The sequence below is a fragment of the Schistocerca cancellata genome, chromosome 4 (assembly GCF_023864275.1).
Source record: "Schistocerca cancellata isolate TAMUIC-IGC-003103 chromosome 4, iqSchCanc2.1, whole genome shotgun sequence".
Classification (NCBI taxonomy): domain Eukaryota; kingdom Metazoa; phylum Arthropoda; class Insecta; order Orthoptera; family Acrididae; genus Schistocerca; species Schistocerca cancellata.
In genome coordinates, this window is record NC_064629.1 from 773,836,148 (window position 1) to 773,856,807 (window position 20,660).

Consider the following 20,660-nt stretch of genomic DNA (forward strand, 5'->3'; position numbering starts at 1 on the left):
GAGTCATTTCTTGACCGCCGAGGTCACCCAGTCTTGCTCCATTAGATACCTGCATTTAGGGTTGGCTTAAGAGCGAAGTCTAGAAGCGCAGAGTGGACACAAAAGAGGAACTTCTCGCTCGTATTTTGCACGCGTCTGGTCAAGTAAAGTAGGATTCGATCTGGGACAGGCTAGCCTCCCCGAATAAGCTAAGATCAGCAACACAGCACCTGTCTACAAGAGCTGCAAAATGCACTGCAGTTGATGGTGGAATTTTCTACAACTTTTGTAAGGAAATGTTCACTATTAAAACAACCTTAGATCACAATGCTTAATTTACTATCACCTGCATTTGTCCTATTCCCAACTGATATCATTAGTTTCCTCGGAAACTGTTAAGAACAGGACTTTTGTTCAGATGAGGATTTTTGTCCGGAATTCTAATACCGTCACCAATCAAAGCATGCACCTTTCCTCCTGACTCACCCCGTAGTTTGATTACAACTCTGAAACTATTATTCTACTGCTTAAGTTAGGAGAATTCACTGCTTCAAAATGGTTCAAATGGCTCTGAGCACTACGGGACTTAACATCTGTGGTCATCAGTCCCCTAGAACTTAGAACTACTTAAACCTAACTAACCTAAGGACATCACAAACATCCATTCCCGAGGCAGGATTCGAACCTGCGACCGTAGCAGTCGTGCGGTTCCGGACTGAGCGCCTAGAACCGCTAGACCACCACGGCCGGCGAATTCGCTGCTTCATCACACATACAAACCAATATTTCTGGCCACTGGAACAAACGAAAATGTTGGTCTGAATAAAACCAAACTCCGAGGACGTGTAGATCTACGTACTAGTGATGAACAATAAAGATTGCATATCTCGTGCAATGGATAACGTCATTTTTAAGTCGCGTTCATTTAATGAAGACCCATCAAATGAAATGAAAGCATGAAAGTAAGTGTCATTGTAAGACCTCGATGATATAGGGTGCATTATTAGTGTGTAAGTGAGGCAGAATGATCGGGCTCCGGTAAATAGGCTTGTCATAACATTCCCTTTCCTTTAGTGCAGCGCATGCTGCTGCTACGAAGGTTATGCGTCAATGGAACTAGTCAGCAGAAGATTCGCACAGTTTGATTACATGACTGTAACCATGCTGGTCCACTGGGACGGTTCGATTTCGCGTTTGTGGCACGCAAGCCATTGCCTCGGTTTGCATTATGGAGAAACCACAAACAACACCGACTGCTATACGTACGTGAATGTCGTCGCTGGCGCGCTGAGACGGATTCGCTTCCACTCGCTTTACAGTGATGGCTGCATACGTGTCAAGACACTACGGCAGTGACTGAAGTCTCATAGCCCACACTGTTGAGCGACATAACGAACATATACCGAATATGATGCTTTGAGCCACCATTAGATACAACATGAGATCTCGACCAGTACGTATCGAAGTCTGTAATGTTGCAATTTTTTGATTAGAGAAAGTTGAAGCTAAGATGTACCGCCTGTACTTCAGAAGAACAACGTCCGGCCAGTTGTGGATGATTCGCTGGTTTGCACATTCGCCCAACGTACAATCCATCGAATATGTCTAGAACACCACCGATTTAATTTGTTCTTCTATGTCCATCAGCAATTACTATTGACGCTCTTAGGAACTCGCATACAAACTGCGTGACTCAGGATTCATAAGTGACATGACTCCACTTTCACATATTGTGGACGTTCCGCTCTATAATTAACTCTCGAAATAGGAGATTATATACTATTCAGTAATACAATGTCAAATCAAACACCTTTCAGCAGTCTTATTTCCTAACTGTTATTTTATTTGGGTACCACTTTCGGCGATTTACTACACCATCTTCAGGCCCCTGTGTACAGACAACAATGTTAACGGTATTACAAAGATAACCAAAAAGGGAGTGGTACCAGTCTTATATACAGTGGTAATATGTAATATAAGAACATAACACCAAGCAGTACATTGTTGTTTTTTGTACACAGGGACCTGAAGATTTCGTAGCAAATCTCCGAAAGTGGTAGCCAAATAAAATAACAGTTTGGAAATTAGACGGTTGAAAGGCGTTTGAATTGATTTCCGCCGGCCGGTGTGTCCGAGCGGTTCTAGGCGCTTAAGTCTGGAACCGCACGATCGCTACGGTCGCAGGTTCGAGCCCTGCCTCGGGCATGGATGTGTGTGATGTCCTTAGGTTAGTTAGGTTTAAGTAGTTCTACGTTCTAGGGGACTGATGACCTCAGGTGTTAAGTCCCATAGTGCTCAGAGCCATTCGAACCATTTGACTTTCTTTATTGAACAGCCGAGTCCCGCATCCATCTTTGAAGAGATCGACATGCAGAGACTATTCTGTAAAAATACTCATCAAAAATGTTCAAATGTGTGTGAAATCTTATGGGACTTAGCTGCTAACGTCATCAGTTCCTAAGCTTACACACTACTTAACCTAAATTATCCTAAGGACAAACACACACATCCATGCCCGAGGGAGGACTCGAACCTCCGCCGGACCAGCCGCACAGTCCATGACTGGAGCGCCTTAGTCCGCTCGGCTAATCCCGCGCGGCTAATACTCATCCGTGAACTGATATACAGTTGTTCAGTTACATAAAATTCGCACCAGTTATTGTTTTTTTCCATAATGTTCACAAATATTAGTGAAAATTAGTACCTGATTGTAACTGCGCCCTTTATAGCAAATAAATAAAGCAGTTGGATTCCATAGTTATGTCATACCCATTGTCTGATCGAAAGTATTCGCACGCCCATTATTGCAAATTAATAAGGGGAGTATGCACCCTTCAGTGAGGAGTCTGTCTCCAGTAAATGGCAGAGCCCAAACCAGAGGAGGTAGTGATGTTAAAGGCTGGAGCGAAGTCGACGCTCTAACTCATCTCAAACGTGTTCCATTGGGTTCAGGCAGGGACTCTGTGCAGACCAGTGCATATAAGACATTGTACACAAACTACTGCCTCACAGATGCAGCTTCATGGCAGGGTGCATTGTCATGCTTATACAACCATCGTCTCGAAACCGTTCCTCTGCAGTACGCATTACACAACACTACAAAATGTGTTCATATCCTTCCGCATTTGGCAGCTTCTTTAGTGCAATAAGGGGACCGCTCCCCAACCACGAGAAACACGCTCATACTCTATACCACTACCTTGTTAGCACTACACAATGTGGCAGATAATGTTCTCCAGGTATTCACCAAACTCAAGTCCTTCCCTCGATTGCCCACAGGCTATAGCATAATTCATCACACCAAATCACTCTATTTCAGTCGTCCACTGTCCAGTGGAATCTCTCTTTATATCACCTCAGGCGTCGCTTAGGACTGATTACAGAAATGCGTGGCTTGTGACGAGCTGCCCGACCATTGTGTCCCATTCTTTTTAACTCCCTACACGTAATCATTGTGTAAGCTTTGGACTGCTGGTCTTACTTTGGAACTCGAGAGTGATTCCTTCCAGTGAATTCATGCAATTTTTTACAACCACCCTCGGCAATGCTCGGCGGCCGTTGTTCGTCAGTACATGAGGGATCGTGGTTTAACTGTGTTTGTTCCTCCGCGTTTCCGCTTCACAGTCACGTCCCTAACAGCCGAGTTTGTCAGGGTTACAAAGGTAGAAGTGTCCCTCTGGCATCTGTTACCCACTTGACATCCAATCCACGTCCGAAGTCACTGAGCTCTCTTGACCGACCCATTCTGCTGTTACGGATTCGTTGCTGACAACACAATACTCCCCGACTCCTTTTATAATGGCGAATCCGCCTCGCGACATCTAGTGGTCAATTATGCATTACGTAGGGGCGTTCAGATACTTTTGATCAGAAAGTGCACATGAACATTTTGATCTTACAATACCTCCCACCTACTTGTTTAGCCTGCTCGATTTTCAGGAAAGATGTAAGCATCGACTTGATCTGGTGTGTTCAGTTTATTTCCGTTCCGTACTGTTTCTCAGGAATGTTTTGCTGCAGAATAGATTCTTACCGGGTTCCAATGGTGGGTGCACGTTGGGTTACTGAATCACTACGCCTACAAAATTTATTTGCTATATTTCAATAAAAGGGGACCAATTATCTTGTACCTTCCAGTCACCAGTCACACGTCCGAACAATAGGCGTTGTCACCGGCATGGGAGCATGGTATGTCCGCAGTGCAGCCTCCAAAAAAAGGTTCAAATGTGTGTGAAATCTTATGGGACTTAACTGCTAAGGTCATCAGTCCCTAATCTTACACACTACTTAACCTAAATTATCCTAAGGACAAACGCACACACCCATGCCCGAGGGAGGACTCAAACCTCCGCCGGGACCAGCCGTTGCAGCCTCCTCTCCACTCCTTATTTCCTTGCGTTCTACTTAGATACCGTCATTATAATCACCGTCTTCATCTTCATTTGCAGTCATCTGACAAACTTCAGTAGTTGTATACCGCCATCTTGTTTCCACTGCTGGGGCTCGTTCCCAAAAACGGCCAAAATGATTTCTTTCACTAAAATAAGTGAACTGTAAGAAGACTACTCACATGCCATCTATTTTATGAAGCGTTCCTGCAAAACGCTATACAAAAAGTCTCCATAAATAGAAAATTGGAGTTGTGAATTAAAAGTTCTTCCAAATGGTTCAAATGACTCTGAGCACTAAGGGACTTAACATCTGAGGTCATCAGTCCCCAAGAACTTAGAACTAATTAAACCTAATTAACCTAAGGACATCACACAGATCCATGCCCGAGGCAGAATTCGAACTTGCGACCGTAGCAGTCGCGCGGTTCCGGACTGAAGCGCCTAGAGCCGCTCGGCCACCGCGGCCGGCTAAAAGTTTTTCCAAATCAATAGCTCGTTGTCAAAGTGATAGGTGAACTGGAAAATGGAAAAGTGAAAAGTCAAGAATGCCACTGAGAAGTATCAGTTCAGGATAAACTAGGAAAATTGCACTTACCTAGTGTCGCACATTCTCATGCGGTACAACATAATTAGAGGTGAACAGAAAGACTTCAGTTACATACTGAAAACTACTGAAGCCATGAATAATTACTGAAAAGGAAACAAATACACAAACCTTTGTTGTGGAATAAGTCAAGAGGAAGAAATATAGCTGACCAATGAAATGGTCTGCTACGGAAATATAATGCAGTTCGACAACACGTGGACCCTAAGATGAAATTCGTGTCTCTTGATAGCTTGATTAAAACTACCAGCTATCTGTGAATGATCTTTATTTTTCCGCTGCCAATCAATCCACAAAGAAGAGGAGAACAAACAGACCAAATTATCTCTGTGTTAGGAGAGATGTTTTCATCGTTTTTACTGATGTGCTATTTAAAAAACGTTATACATCGCTTTCAGCTCTTTTATTGGCCTGTTTAACTGGATTGTTCGGACTTTTCTTTACTCCACAGCAGATAAATTGGGAGGGGCGGGAGTGGGGATGGAGGAGGGTGGGAAGCACGTGGTAGTGGAAATACTGGGTCTTCTTTAAATACAAAAAGTTAAAATGCGTTCCGTTTCCTCTAAGATTGATGCTGCATTCAAACAAATATCAAATCTCATCCAGAATGAGATTTTCATCTGCAGCGGAGTGTGCGCTGATATGAAGCTCCCTGGCAGATTAAAACTTTGGGCCGGACCGAGACTCGAACTCGGGACCTTTACCTTTAATTAATTAAAGAGCTATACTGAAGTTCATACTATTCTCTTATCTTGCATTAGGGCGTTGTTTGGCCACCATCCCATTCGCTATGACGATAGAAAATTGAAATACATGCTTCAACTGAACAATTACGAGGATACTTCGAAAGAAAATACGTTTCTAATGACAGCAGCAGTTGTACATATGTCCACAACAGTTACTGAAAGTTGTTACATTTAGGTTATAGAAAAAAGATATCGGTTTACTGAGGCGAAAAGCCGTTAAAATTGTAGGAAGAAAGAGCGCTTTATTTCTGTTAACGCCCTACAGAGAATGATGATGTCGCATACTGAATTTCCAATCTTGTATTAGGTTCAGATAATGTTGTACCCATAGGAAGGATATCTAATGAAAAAAAGCATCCATCAACATTTGCCTCCATCGGTGCATGGACTCCACTTCCAACAACCACATCGAATAATTAACGGAATATACAACTCAGATATGAGGCAAACTGGGAATTATCATGATCATAAAATAAATGTTCTTTGGAACCTACTTTTCTTCGGGAATCAAAATAAAAACTCTCGTTATATATTCTGAATTGATGGAAGACGAAACTCTTGGACGTCCTCAAATTATTTCGTTGATATTGCAGGTGTAATAGTCCGAAAAGTGGTGATGGAGACTACTAGGACCCATCCTGTTAACGGCATATCATGATGAGCCAAATTTTAATTTATCCAGCAGTGGTACATGTTTACCTGAGCCATAATAGTATCGGCGTATGTTATCTAGAGGTATAATTTTTAAAGAGATGCTTCCACTAAATTACCTGTGAGCACAATGACATGTTTTATACACTGAAGTATTGCAGAATGAGCTATCAAATTTTAGTGGCTAACTTGTTAAAATTATTTGGGACTACGGCGCCCAGTTTCAATGGGAAAATAATGAAGTTCGATTTAGAAACACTTCATATAAACTTGTGGAAAAAGACACACGGTACCTATACTAGCTGTGACTCATCCTACCTCATATCAACGCTGACAATCGGGTTTCACGTGATATGCATAGCGAATGAATCTGATGTCAAAACTCTGAGAATAGAGAATTCATCTTCAAATAACTCTCTCTTCGTACTGAAGCTTCTGGCTAAATCAGAGCCTTATTGACTGAGTAATGAGAAAATGACACAAAAGTTTTACTGATGGCATGGGAAACGGTGTTGGTGCAAGCAGTAGGTACACTGTATGCTAACAACTGCGGAGTTTCGAATCCAGTGATACTGTTTCGTTATCGAGTCATAAGCATCGTCTCTATTATAATTTCTGAGTCTGCCTCCATATTCTCTGTTCGGAAAGTAGTAAGACTAATTAGAGTTAACGGGAGAATTTGAGTAAGCCTGAGAGTCTACTTGGTTTCTTGATTCACGTGTATACTGAAATTTTTCATTTCATTCTTAACTCAGGGTAATTTATGCTTAATTAAAAACTCTACCCATACTATCAGACATTTCTTACTGGTCTATGTTTCAGTATTCACGTTTGAACTGTTCTTTAACTTATCAAAAGCACTGTCTTCAAGCTTTTAAAGGAGAGCTGAGGATATGAAAAAAATAACTCCAAGCGCTAATCCCCAATAATGCAACAATCATTGTAGTCCGTGGTTCAAAATTAACAGAGACCCATAACAAGATTTTACGAACGCTAGATTTTTTCATAAAGTAATTTTCTGAAGTATGAATGAACTGTGAACGTAAGTTCAGTCTTTACGGAAACCAAGTATGCCCGTGGTTAATTAGAGTCTAAGTATTATATCATATAAAGGGCAAGTTGTATCAGAATCTGAGCACAGTCCTGTCTTGCTTACAGCACAAGGCTGAACATTTGTTACGACTGTGGTGATCACACTATCTACAACCAGACGTTCTGCTCAGTTCCTCAAGGATAATTTCTTCATCCTCTACATGTAACTTGAGCCTGCGAACTAAACACTTACTACTACTCATTAGAGAACAATTAAATTGCCTGTGACCCAAAGATTCCTTCGTGCAGTAACTTTTTAAGATGACCTAGTAAATGAATTTCATTGTTGTAATTATAGAACATTTCAACTTGAGGTCTCGAATAAGCAAAACATGTGGGGCACGTGTTTGTAAAATAGCCATGTTTCCCCAACGACGCTGGTGGCGCTACCTTACAAACCATAAATAATTATCTTTTATGTGTACAAGGTAGATCTTTTCCTATGGGATGACATGAAGTCGTTGGTGCAGCAATTTCCCATAGAAACGGAAGAGGAACTGGTTATAGGGTGTCTGTCCTTGTAGAACGTAAAACAGTTGTATCTGAGGGAGTGTGCTAAAATAATTTGCGACATTGTAATTCATGCACTAAGACTGGCGGTCGCTCTTTCTAACCGTTGCTATGAGCGCAAGCTGCTGTTATAAGGAGTAAGTTGTTCACACCAGTAAATAATTCGGATATCAATTGTCGATAATTGTGTGTGTGTGTTTGTGTGTGTGTGTGTGTGTGTGTGAGAGAGAGAGAGAGAGAGAGAGAGAGAGAGAGAGAGAGGTCCCAATTAAGCTTTACATTATATGTTAGGCACGCTGACCAAGTGAATAGTTGCACAATGATTTGACCCTTTTACCTCTCTTAAGAGCGATCTTCTAGAGCTATTTATAGGATACTGGCTGAAAAACTGTAAATCGCGCTCTGGAGAAGTATATAGCGAGTCAGTGGATTAAGAATGTTAAAGACCCAGTGTAGTTTAACAACAAAATTCAGAACACGTTGAGGAAACAGCGAATGTTGCAATTTTGGTTCAAAGAAGAATGCGCAAATAACGACAGGAAAAGGTAAGTAGAAATTTGGGCATCAGTAAAAAAATCTGTGAGCGAAACAACAACTCCCAACGTCATACGTTAGTAAAGGATCTTGCCGCGAACCCGAGAAGATTCCGGTCCTACGTAGAATCGCTGAGTGAATCGAGGACTTCCATCCAGTCACTCGTTGATCGGTCTGGTGTGGCAATAGAAGATAGCAAAAGGAAAGATGAAGTTTTAAATTTCGCGTTTAATAAGTCATTCACGCAGGAGAATCGTACAAACATACCGTCGTCTGACCATCGCACAGATTCCCTTATGGAGGACACAGCAACAGGCTTCCCCGGCGTAGGGAAGCAACTAAAAGAGTTGAAAACAAGTAAATCGTCAGCTCCGGATGGAATCCCAGTTCGATTTTACAGAGAGTCTTGTACGGCATTGGCTCCTTACTTAACTTGCATTTATTGTGAATCTCTCGCCCAACGCGAAGTCCCAGGCAACTGGAAAAAAGTGCACGTGACACATGTTTATAGGAAAGGTAAAAGAACGGACCCGCACAATTACAGACCGATATCCCTAACATCGTTTTGCTGTAGAATTCTTTAGAATATTCTCAGTACAAATATAATAAATTCGTTTTAGACGGGAAAGCTTCTGTCCACAAATGAATATGGATTTACAAAGTATCGCTCGTGGGAATCTCAGGTTTCCCTTTTCTCGCACGTTACCGTAGGAACCATGGATAAAGGGCAACATGCAGATTCCATATTCCTATATTTCCGGAAAGTGCTTGACATAGTACCCTACTGCAGACTTGGAACGAAGGTACGAGCACACGGGATAGGTGTCAAGAGATTTGAGTGGGTGGAAGCCTTCTTAAGTAATGGAACCCAGAACGTTGTCCTCTACGGCGAGTGTTCATCAGAGAAGAGGGCCACAGCGAAGTGTAATGTTATTTATGTTTAAAGTTTGTTGCAAGTCGCTCGCTTGTTGGATGAATATATTTGCGCCCGCCGTGTTACGCTTCTTTTTCACCCCTACTCGTTTAAGTAGCACGTGGTTCTCACCCCCCTCCCAAAGTGCTTGTATACAAATATCAAGTGATACGTGTACCAAATTTGGTTGAAATCGATCGAGTAGTTCAGGAGAAGAACATTCGCCCGGTACATACATTTTTATAAGATACAGAGACATAGAAAACGCACATTTGATTTTACTCGTATACGCGTCACACACCAACTTGATTCACACATAGCTTTGGAAGGAGGGAAACGAAAGTATGTGAGGTACAAAACGAGTAAACGTGTGCCGTCTTTTCTTTCCAGTTTTGTACTCATTTAAGAGTAGTTCTTCTTGCAAGGAAGATGAACAATTATGTATTCAAAATAGTATAACCATTTCCACCAATCAATACCATCCTTAATCCCTCAATACATGACGAATGACAGTCTGCCCAGTCGAGGAACTAGTATGATTGCATCCACAGCGCTTTTCTACTAAGGACATTCTTTGGCGTCTTCTCATATTGAAATCGATAATTTGAATGTCTTACATGCTGAAATGTACGCTGAATGCGAGCCGTATTAAGTCCCTCTAGAATCAACAAAGCAAATTAATGCGGTTTTGGTGGTAAAAGATACTTCAAACATTTTGATTTTTTTACAATAGAGCCCGTCATGTACTAGAAAATTTATCAGTGAAACACTAGGCCAATGACCTTGATGCGCAGACTGAAGCGTATTTTCATCGAAGCTAGTTTTTCGTGACAGATGTACTCTGCAAAGTAACGAACTGTATTGCCCAGTCAAGCGAAACTTTATCCGTAAATATGTGAGGGGGGAGAGGGACGCCGGGCGAAGCATTGCGAATTTTGTTACAAAAACTGAAGATACCGCGGAAAGCTGCTGATAACAACTAGTTACTCCTGATACGAGGCTACAGCAAAGTGAGCATTAGCGATCTCGTGTAGGAAGGCTGCAGATGCGAATCATTTACTCCCAGACTGTGAGTTGACCCAAATCGGCGGGCGACGCGGCTGTCGGTAGACAAGGCACAGCTGCGCTTAGAGGCGTGAACGCGGCTCATGCCTCAGATTGCGTCCCTAATACACGCGCCCAGCCTGACATTCGTTTTAGCTGCAGGCGGATTTGTGAAACACGGCTTGCGCAACAACTTTCAGCGTGAAAGCTGGAAACGTGGAAAGAGTCGGCACTCGGCGGACCGACCACAACCGTGGGCCGCAGGCTTGTTCAAAATGTTCTCAAATGGTGGTCGGGAATCTTTCCTAAACAGCAAACAGATGAAGGATCACGTTACGCTATACTGTTTTTCGTCTAGCACATAATACTGAGCTGCGTGCAGGCTACACGAAATGGTGGAACTTTACAGAGAACGCAAATACACCAGACAGGAAACCGTCAGCAAACACACTGTCTCTTGCAAAACTTTAGGAAAATATCAATAGATTACTAAGTCTCTACTAAATAATCTATAATTAGATGTTTAATATGTATTTTTAAAATTGTAGTCAACCAAGGGCCTAACCCTTCTATCCTTCACAGTGATGCTGTTCCCATGATGGGAAAACCTCTAAAGATAATTAGTATCTAGTGGCAAATGAAAATTTGTGCCAGAGCGAAACTCGTATTTGGAATTCCTGCTAATCGTGAGTTGTCGTCTTCCTCATTACACTGTCTCAGCTCCCCTTCTGACTTAATACACACCTCCATTTTCACTTATGTTTCTGCCTTTTATCTCCGTACAGTGGTTATCCCACGAGGTGTGTAGGAATAAGATAAATATTCAGCATGTAGAAGAGGACATCGAATCAAATTAAAATTTTCGGCTTTGTCTGCCACCGGGCTTGAAGACCTAACAGTGAAGCAACCATTCGCGAAAAAACTGGAAATCATGGTTCTAGTCCTGGTCCTAGAAAAAATGTTCATTGTCGTTTCATATCCCTCTCGATGCGATTACTGTATTAGGGAACTGTTGTTTTTTATTTCATGTATCATATACAGGGTGCCCCTGGAGGAACGGTCACTATTCAAGGATATGACAGGAACGCTCATCTGGATCAAGAAACTTCATATGGACATATTCCCTACTCCGAATGGTGTCCGAGACAGATCACCTTTAAAGTACATTGTTATTTATTTTCTATATTATTCAGTAGTGTATAGGAAGTCTAGATGAAAAATTTGATATCGGACTCTTATGGTCTATCATGTAGGGGAAACTACCTCAGATTGGCCTACAAAAACTATCTAAACTAATCTGCAAGCGCGTCGCGTGAGATTTTTAATATTCTCTCGCTCTCTTTGCGCAAACTATTGCTCCTACAGAAGAAATGAATATGATCCTTTTGGTAGGAATTTTAATGTAGTTCGATTCTGTACTGCGACACGTTTTTGGCAGAGGTCGAATTATTCAAGAGAAACGAACAAATATGACATTAAATGTGTTCTGTCCCAGAAACCATTCGGAATAAGTTATAGCCCATACCCAGGTGAAATTTTTTGTTCAAACGAGCGTTTCTGTCACATCTTTGAATATTACCATTCCTCCTGGCACACCCTGTATAACTGAGTTAGAGAAATCTACTTAGTGGCATGTGACATATAATTCAGCCGTGATGAAGAGTCAAAATACGAACTAACCGAAACACCTAAAGTATTGCGAAGCTGTCTCGATCCTTGATGACTGACCCAGAGCCTACGAATGACAGAGATTGTTGGGAGCTGAGACCAAGGCGCGAACGTCTCGCTCGAAGACTTTACACATGTGCGTAAGACCCTGGAGGACCACACAAACACCCTCATGTTCGTAAAGTTCTCTTGAAACCACTGTCAAGCGATTCGGAAGCGATGGGTGCTTGGTTATCTTGTTGACGGTACAGGTCCCGAGTGAGCTGTTGTAGTCGAACAAACTGATGCACATGGTCAGACATCATGTTACAGTATCGTTTGCCAGGGGGATATCACAAGCCCCATTTCATCTCGCGTAAACATACCTTACACGGAAATACCTGCACCACACACTATAGGGATTCATCATCTCGCGTGGTTTCCGACGCACTGGGAGTGTACCAGAGCGTAGAGAGATCATCAGTCGAGGCGACCTTTCTCTATGCATACACATACCCCGAAAGCCTCTTTATGGTGTGTGGCTTAGGATACTTCTGGTACCACTGCATTTTAACCCCTTCTCTGTACCCCAAATACATCTACAATTGTAGATAGTGTAGTTCGTGACTTGTTGTTGTCCACCGCTGAACTGGCGAACGATTATTCGGTACTGTCACAAACCTATCAGTTTTTATAACCCGTTATAGTTGACAGCGACCCGTGTCGTCGGTACATTGTTTATCACGACAGCTAACGCTGGTCGCAATGTCTTTTTTTTTTTTTTTTTTTTTCCAGATGAGGTGCTCGTGGTACACTATTGACACAGCGACACGTGGAAAGCTGCACTGCTGCGCGACCTTGTCCCAGGCATCGAGCCCCAACGAAATTCACTGATATTGGATGTTTCGCCCATCTTCCTCGCCACTGTAACTCCGACAATCAGTAAAAGGTCTGAGAACTTTCTAATCATGTGGCACAGCTAACCAAGAATGCTGACTCAACATTGCAGGCAAGCAATGCAGGGAGGCACACAAAATGAAGCAAACATCATTGTCATCGTTCTGGTGTCAGCTGACAGACAGTTTATGGTGTGTGTAGCGTGTGTACTGAGTGATGTTGGGAAGTGAATGAACAGTGTATCACTAGCTTTTTACATGATGAAATTAAATTGTTTGCAAAAACGTAAAAAAACCACTGCTGAAGACTAAGGGTAAACACAATGAGGTTTGTAAACGTTGTAACAGATGCCACAGACAGGGTCGACTCTCTGTCAGAGTAGACCTGTAAGTATGGAAATGTCTGTTAATTTTAATCATATTTTTTTTTTCCTTTTAGTATTGGTTACCACGGCATGTCAACTAGCCTTCAGATGAATAAAACTACCTCTGCTACTATCTACTATTACTGCTACTACTACTACCACTATTCTATCAGCCAAGCGTAAGAAAACTCTCTTTCCAATAAGGCTAATTCATTGTTCATGAGTGACGGAAAAAGCAGCAAACTCTCCTCCAGCAATCACTCTTTCCTGCATTTTTAAATGTGTGCTAAGCCAAATTCATATTCAGGAGATATGCAGAAATAATGACATGTCAATAATAAACCTCCTGATGACACTTCTTATGTGATAGTATGCTGCAGGTAGTCAGCGACAAGAAGAGAAAATCAAAGTCGAAAATATGTAGGTGTACGATTAATAAATTTCACGTTTTGATGATAATCTTACTTCCAACGCGCATTAAAAATAAAAGTTCTTCGAGCGACGACTAATGGTGACATGTTTATCTGTATTCAATAACTTTCGAGGTGCTATCACATCGACCAGCGTATTGCTTCTCCTGTGAATACGACAACTTATGAATCAGATCGGAGCATATTTATTCATCTTACACTAAATATATTATGACCACTAAATATGTTATTTACTAAATTGTCATCATTTGTACCACTTTATAAATATTTCCTCCTACATAAAAAGTGGAAGATGTAATTTAATAGTTTTGGATGGGACACACTCTCTCGTGTACGTTTAATTTTCACATCTTCAGAAGATGTACTTTCATCTACAGTAATGCTGCTCACTGAGGAAGAAATATTCCAGAAGAGCAGAACGGTAAAAGCAATTCGCGGCTACATGAGTGTGCTACTCAGTGAAACATAACATGCTGAAACCAATAACTGTCAGTTAAGTTCGAAGAGTTACACGCACAACAGTTAAGCTGTTAAGGTATCAGAGGTAAGGCGGAGCCATCGACATAACTCACATGTCAGTCAAGATATAATTTGAATTTACTAATCACTACTATCAAAGCGAAGATAAGGCTGTGGTATGGAACTGGAATAAAGACGCAAACAACGTCTTGGACCAGCGTGTATATAGCAGCGACTAGTAGCAACTCGTCTAATCACATTTTCTTATGACTGAATAGGCATGTGTCTGTCTTCCGTAAATGACTACAGGCGACTTCTACAATGGTTCCTTCACATGATCGTTGCGGATACCTTTGGCCGTACTTATTTAATGCGTGCTCAGTCCATAAGGAACTCGATATTGACTGTAGATTAAGTTCTAATCATCCACTTCCACATTTATTATCGTTAAAGACGTCGCAGACACTCTTTTATCCATAACTACTGGTTTCGTAGTAGTTAGTTTGTTATGTCATACTGATCATAAGTAACGCTAAAACTCTGGAAGACTCGTTGTCATTGAAGAAAACGTACAGAATGAAGGCAAAAACCATTTATATTAATGAATGTCTGCATGAAATTTTTCTAAACATCTAAAGAAATAAGAATATATAATAAATGAGGATTCTGAATTTATCTAGCGTAGGACAATATGGAACAAATGTGTAAGTAGTGCAAGTATTATGTTAGCTAATCAAAGTTTAACAGGGAACATGTAAAACAATAATAAAATTGTCACTGAGAAACTGAGCATTGGAAAAATAACCGATTTTCCTCGATAAAAGATTAGGAAAAATAATTTCAGCGTGACTGCTGAGAGAGGAAAGATGAATCCTCTTCTGAAGTCTATATACTGTGTTGTCAGATAAAGTAAATAATAGAGCACAATTAAATAATATTTTACTTCCAACGACGGCAAAACAAATATAAATAGTATATCAGCAAAACATAGCAATGCTAATTTTTCAGCTATATCGATTTGTGTGCCTAGTGATACTGTACAGTGTGTAATCCACTGGGCTCGCATTTGAGATGAGAGGGGGGGGGGGGGGAATTCTCCAAATCCTTTTTAGCCCACCAGATATAGATATTCCGTGGTTTTCGTTAATCTAGTAAGACGAAAGCCGAAAGGGTTTGTTTGCAAATGTGATAACCGATTTCGTGTCATATCCCTGTCAAATCTGAATTTGTGTTCTGTCTCAAACGGCCAGTAATCGACCGTTCTTTGAATACTAATCTTGCTTATTCTGATGTGATTTATAAGAAATCACTCCGGCAAACCGCATCTGATTCATCGCCAAATATAACAGGGCACCGAAAGAAATTTAGCTCAAGACCATGGTATTTTGTACAACGAATCCGACGATGAGTTTTTCGGGTGTTACAAATTAATATCCAATGATTTTACAGCCGCGTCATTTTGCACGCATGTTATAAATGGCATTACGTTGCAGTGCTGCGGATTGGCAGTAAAATGCTTCGGGCGATCGGAATATCGCAGTCGCTGAAAATAGCCGAAGTCTAGCATACAATGACATATTATTACACGTAAAATGTTAAAACGTAAGGTGGCCCAAGGAATGTTTGCAGTGCCGGAATGTTGAATTATCACTGAACAAGCAACAGAAAAATGCGCATTCGAAATCTGAGTGTTACTACGCTTGGAAAAGAAAACTGAACAAATCCCACGTATCTAATCCACTGTACCCTTCCGGTCCGTCTATTAACTGCAGACTAAAAGCTAATCTGCTGTAAAGATAAACCGCATGACAAGTGCTAGCTCGAACCGCTTTGAGTCTCTATACAAATATATCGAAACACATTGCCATGTTTAATACGGTTTAGAAAAACCGTCAGTATTCAAAACAGCTTCCAGTCTCATAGGTATGGATAAATACAGGTCCTGAATGGTTTCCAAGGGAATCTTATACCATTACTCGTGCGAAATAATAGTACGCTCGGATAACGATACTGGGTGTCAGACAATTCATCCTCGCGTTCACAAAACCAGCCCTGGACAATGCGATCTGTGTGAACAGGGGCCCTGTGGCCTTAGAATACATCACCACCATTAGGGAACAAACTTTGTACCACGGCGTGGACCTGATCAGCCAAAATGGTGACATAATCCGTTGAAAAATGGTTCAAATGGCTCTGAGCACTATGGGACGTAACATCTTAGGTCATCAGTCCCCTAGAACTTAGAACTACTTAAACCTAACGAACCTAAGGACCACACACATCCATGCCCGAGGCAGGATTCGAACCTGCGACCGTAGCAGTCCCGCGGTTCCGGACTGCAGCGCCTAGAACCGCACGGCCACCGCTGCCGGCTAGATTAAAAAAGCACCACTCTATTACGCTACTTACACAAGCTGTCAAATTTCTCTTGCTAAAACATTGTATCATGTTTATGTAGAGGCACGTCAACGTACGTAATGAACTGCTGATTTAGATTTACAGAACACATGAATAATCTGTGAAATAAACAAGGAAAAATGGAGAGTAGCAAATGCAACAAAATTACGTGCGAATGATGCCGAAATGAGACAATGAGCACATCAGTTGCGCCGTGTAAACGTATCTGTGTCTATTAACAAACACAAATGACATCGAAAATCTTCAACACATATTAAGCAACATTTCTCCTTGTTCTGTAATTCCTAAGTCGGCTTTTGTTCAATGTATGATTGCAGGCCAACTTACAGGAGCAAGTAATACATATAGACACCTACTGCGCCTTATATGATTTCCTTTTCTGAGAAACTGTCTGATAAGCTGTACTAGTCACTTGCCTACAGTCCGCGGCATGGAGTTGGTTCCTGAACAGAGTTTAAGTTCCCTTTTCGGTCCGTTCACTTAGCGTTATCTTCCCGCGATTTTTCTGGATAGATAATTTCTACCTGATTCTGGTAACCATCTTCCTACCGGATCCTCGCGGGATGCTCTATCTAAAACTGCTTTCCGGTGAGTTCCAGACTATCTGTCAATTTCTCATATTTATTCGCCCAACACGTAATTTATGTGGGTCTACCCGTATGTTACGTCAACCAAAATGGCACAGTAGTGTCATTTTCTACTAAGGTTGTAACTCCGTACGACACAGCGTTGAGTGAACAGTATTTGTAGATATTTGTAATTAACCGCTTTTATATCACTGAAAGTATCAAGATATTAATTTCCATTATTTTTCTTAATAATCACTGAAAAAGGAACCAATAAACTTCGCAGCACGTTACATCAAGAAAGGAAAGTTGCAGTGTAACGACTATCTGAGATTTAGGTGTTCAGAGAAGGAACATAAATTCATTGTAATATAGATAGAAGAGTATACCTGTGTGGCCCTGATGAGAGGAAAGATACCAGCATTCACGTGATGTGATTCAAAGAAACCATAGAACATCTAACGTGGTTTTAAGCTGTCTCCTGCAGTATAAAAAATCAAATGACTGCTGAAACGTGAGCTCGCATTTCACTAACTCCAGTCAGATGCAATGAGTTCCACCAGTTGCGATCCCCGTTCTAATAACATTATATAGAAATGAGAACAGTGAAGCTTGCTGACTGGACACGTCTAGGTACCTACCAGTTGCCTTAAAAATACTGCACTAGCTATAAACCATCTAAACACGTCTAGGTAGCTGCCAGTTGCCTTAAAAATACTGCACTAGCTATAAACCATCTAACAAACATTTACAGTTACTAAACTTTTCATAAACGTGGATTGTAACGATAAAGAAGTCTTTCTGCCGATAATTAGAGATTCGAGGCAATTTTTCTTTCCTGTCTTTTTGTATAAACAACACAAGGAAAGGAAAGGAAAGGAAAGGAAAGGAAAGGAAAGGAAAGGAAAGGAAAGGAAATAATAAAATCTTGTAGATGGCGCAAAATAATACAAGGCTATATCTAATTCGTATGGATTCATGAGACAAAGCCACAACCGCGAGGAATCATCCACATTATAGGATATCCACACAATTTCGCTTCGCTGTAGATTCGATAGATTTACGATTCCATGATGGAAAATGCAGTTCTTTATTTACTTAACAACAAGTTTAACACTTATCGTATTGCTCCTAATCCTTCTCTGGAGCTACGATTAGCGACTGGCCAGGGTCAGTAACTTCTCCAGTCCGCGATGAACAAGCAACTTCCTATTCTCACTGCAAGATTGCGCAAGGGCGCTTACCCACGCGCACAATTATTACACGTGAGCAGTGCATGCCGACCTTGCAACTAATTACGACGAATAACTTCACTGCGGATAGCTCCACTCCAGGTATCTCGTCTGGAGGGCACTGTGTGATCGGAATCTGCTGATGAGGCTGGAAGTTATCAAAGACAGAAGTATTCGTACGTGAGCGTGTATGTGTGTGTGTCTATTAGAGAGAGGGAGTGAGAGAGAGAGAGAGAGAGAGAGAGAGAGAGAGAGAGAGGAAGAGGGAGGGAGGGAGGGAGGAGTAATTGTCATATGAAGGAAAACGTTATCTTCTTTCAGCCAGCCTAAAGCAGATCATATTTTGCGGTATTACTTCGTGTATCTTCTAAAATTTATCGTCAACACATGTAGTAATCTAAGAAACTTGACGGCGACGAAAATCTTCGTAAGGCTGTCTTCTATGAAACTATCGTTGGTATAATTGTTTTCACTTCAACTGTCATTTGAAACTTCGACTTAAGATTATTTCGCCCTCTTCGTGCAAAGGATCTCACAGTGCCTCTTTTCAGCAGTTTTCCGCATTTATCAGTCGATTCGTTGTTATAAAATCTCAAATAAACAACTCACAGATAATTAGAAAAGCTTATGTTAATGGTGCATATTAGCTCCCTCTTTCAGATTCTACTAGTCTTCAGTACGGGTAGATTAAAATAGCGCACGCGGTGGTTAGATGCAAAAGAAACAGAACTTGTGTTTAACTCTAAAGCCAGATACAGGGAAAAGAGTCGCGGGTGTTACTTTCCAACACAGAGTTTGGTATAGAAGGAAATTTTCTTTAATTTTTAATGTTTGTATCACAGTCGCATCATGTGTTATTTATCACTTTGTTATTTATGTTTCGTGCTCTAAATATGAAAACTAAATCGCACGACTAATCATAAGTTATTACTTGGCGGCAATCTTGTGACAGATTGCGGATGATGGCTGGGTGTTGTGTGCTGTCCTTAGGTTAGTTAGGTTTAAGTAGTTCTAAGTTCTAGGGGACTGATGACCATAGATGTTAAGTCCCATAGTGCTCAGAGTCATTTGAACCACAGATTGCGGAACTACACATTGGAAGTGTACTGCATTTTTTCCGTGGGAACCGAAGTATTTTTTTCTGTTTGACTGAGTAACGTACTTCTGAACTTTTACTCCGAGACTTCACGTTTCTGGGATAAAGAGGACGTTAGCGGTTCATGGGAGTTAAGTTATGTTGTATTTACTCACACAGATTTTGGATTCCCTACTTCACCCGAATCATTTGAGATAAATTCTGGGATGCAGCCGATTTCCTTTACCATCCTTCCCAAATTCGACTAGATGCTGTGTCTCTAATTGTTGACGGGAGAACCAGTCTTAATATTTCTTCCAGTTTGTGCAATACGATTGTTACTTGGTTCGTATCACTGGTACGGGAGTTTTAAATGCTTAACCTTGTCTCAAAAGTCAAAGCGAATCTAGCGACCTGTAACAAAACAATTTCACAAGTGCAGGGGTGCAGAAATTACATAGAAGTCTGACAACTGATGTTATCTTCGCCGGTCGTCTTATGGTTATGTCATGCTGCGTTATTGCGTTCGTCGCACAGCGTGTGGAAGCCGTCAGTGGACGTTTCTTGCGCGGTGTTGGAAGAAGAGAAGAACCAACATTACAACCTGAGAAGTCAAGTTGATTGTTAAATCTTTAAACCTATTTTCATTCTCATTTTTTGGGCTATGCGAAGGCAATAATTGTGCAAATCTGGTGACACACATTATGCCTTCATCTTTTTGACAACAGAAAGAACGCTTTCCTATTTATCTAACTGCTACTAATTTTAGATGCTCTATATTGTTACCTGTGGTAGCCGTATTCGTACTGTGTAACTTTATTTCGAAAAATCTGGATTTACGTTATTCAGAGCACCGATTCACCTATTTCTCCCTTGTCTAGAGAGGTCTATGTAATATGTACTACATGATGGCAGAAGTTTTCATAAGTTTCTAGAAATTAGCGCTTCATATTCCAACCTAAGCCAATGGCCTTACCCCAGTGGTAACACCGGTTCTCGTAAAATCACCGAAGTTAAGCACTGTCGGGCTTGGCTCTGACTTGGATGGGTTACCGTTCGGGTCTGCCGAGAGCTGTTGGCAAGAGGGGAGGGGTGGACTCGGCCCTC

The 20,660-nt window shown here is 41.3% G+C and overlaps 1 protein-coding gene and 1 pseudogene across 1 annotated transcript in view; one reads left to right on the plus strand and one right to left on the minus strand.

Annotated features, from left to right (window-relative positions):
- LOC126184421 (homeotic protein distal-less-like) overlaps positions 1-20,660 on the minus strand; it is a 293,766-nt gene that overhangs the window by 247,081 nt on the left and 26,025 nt on the right. The window lies entirely within an intron of this gene.
- On the plus strand, positions 20,516-20,634 carry LOC126185913 (5S ribosomal RNA; annotated as a pseudogene).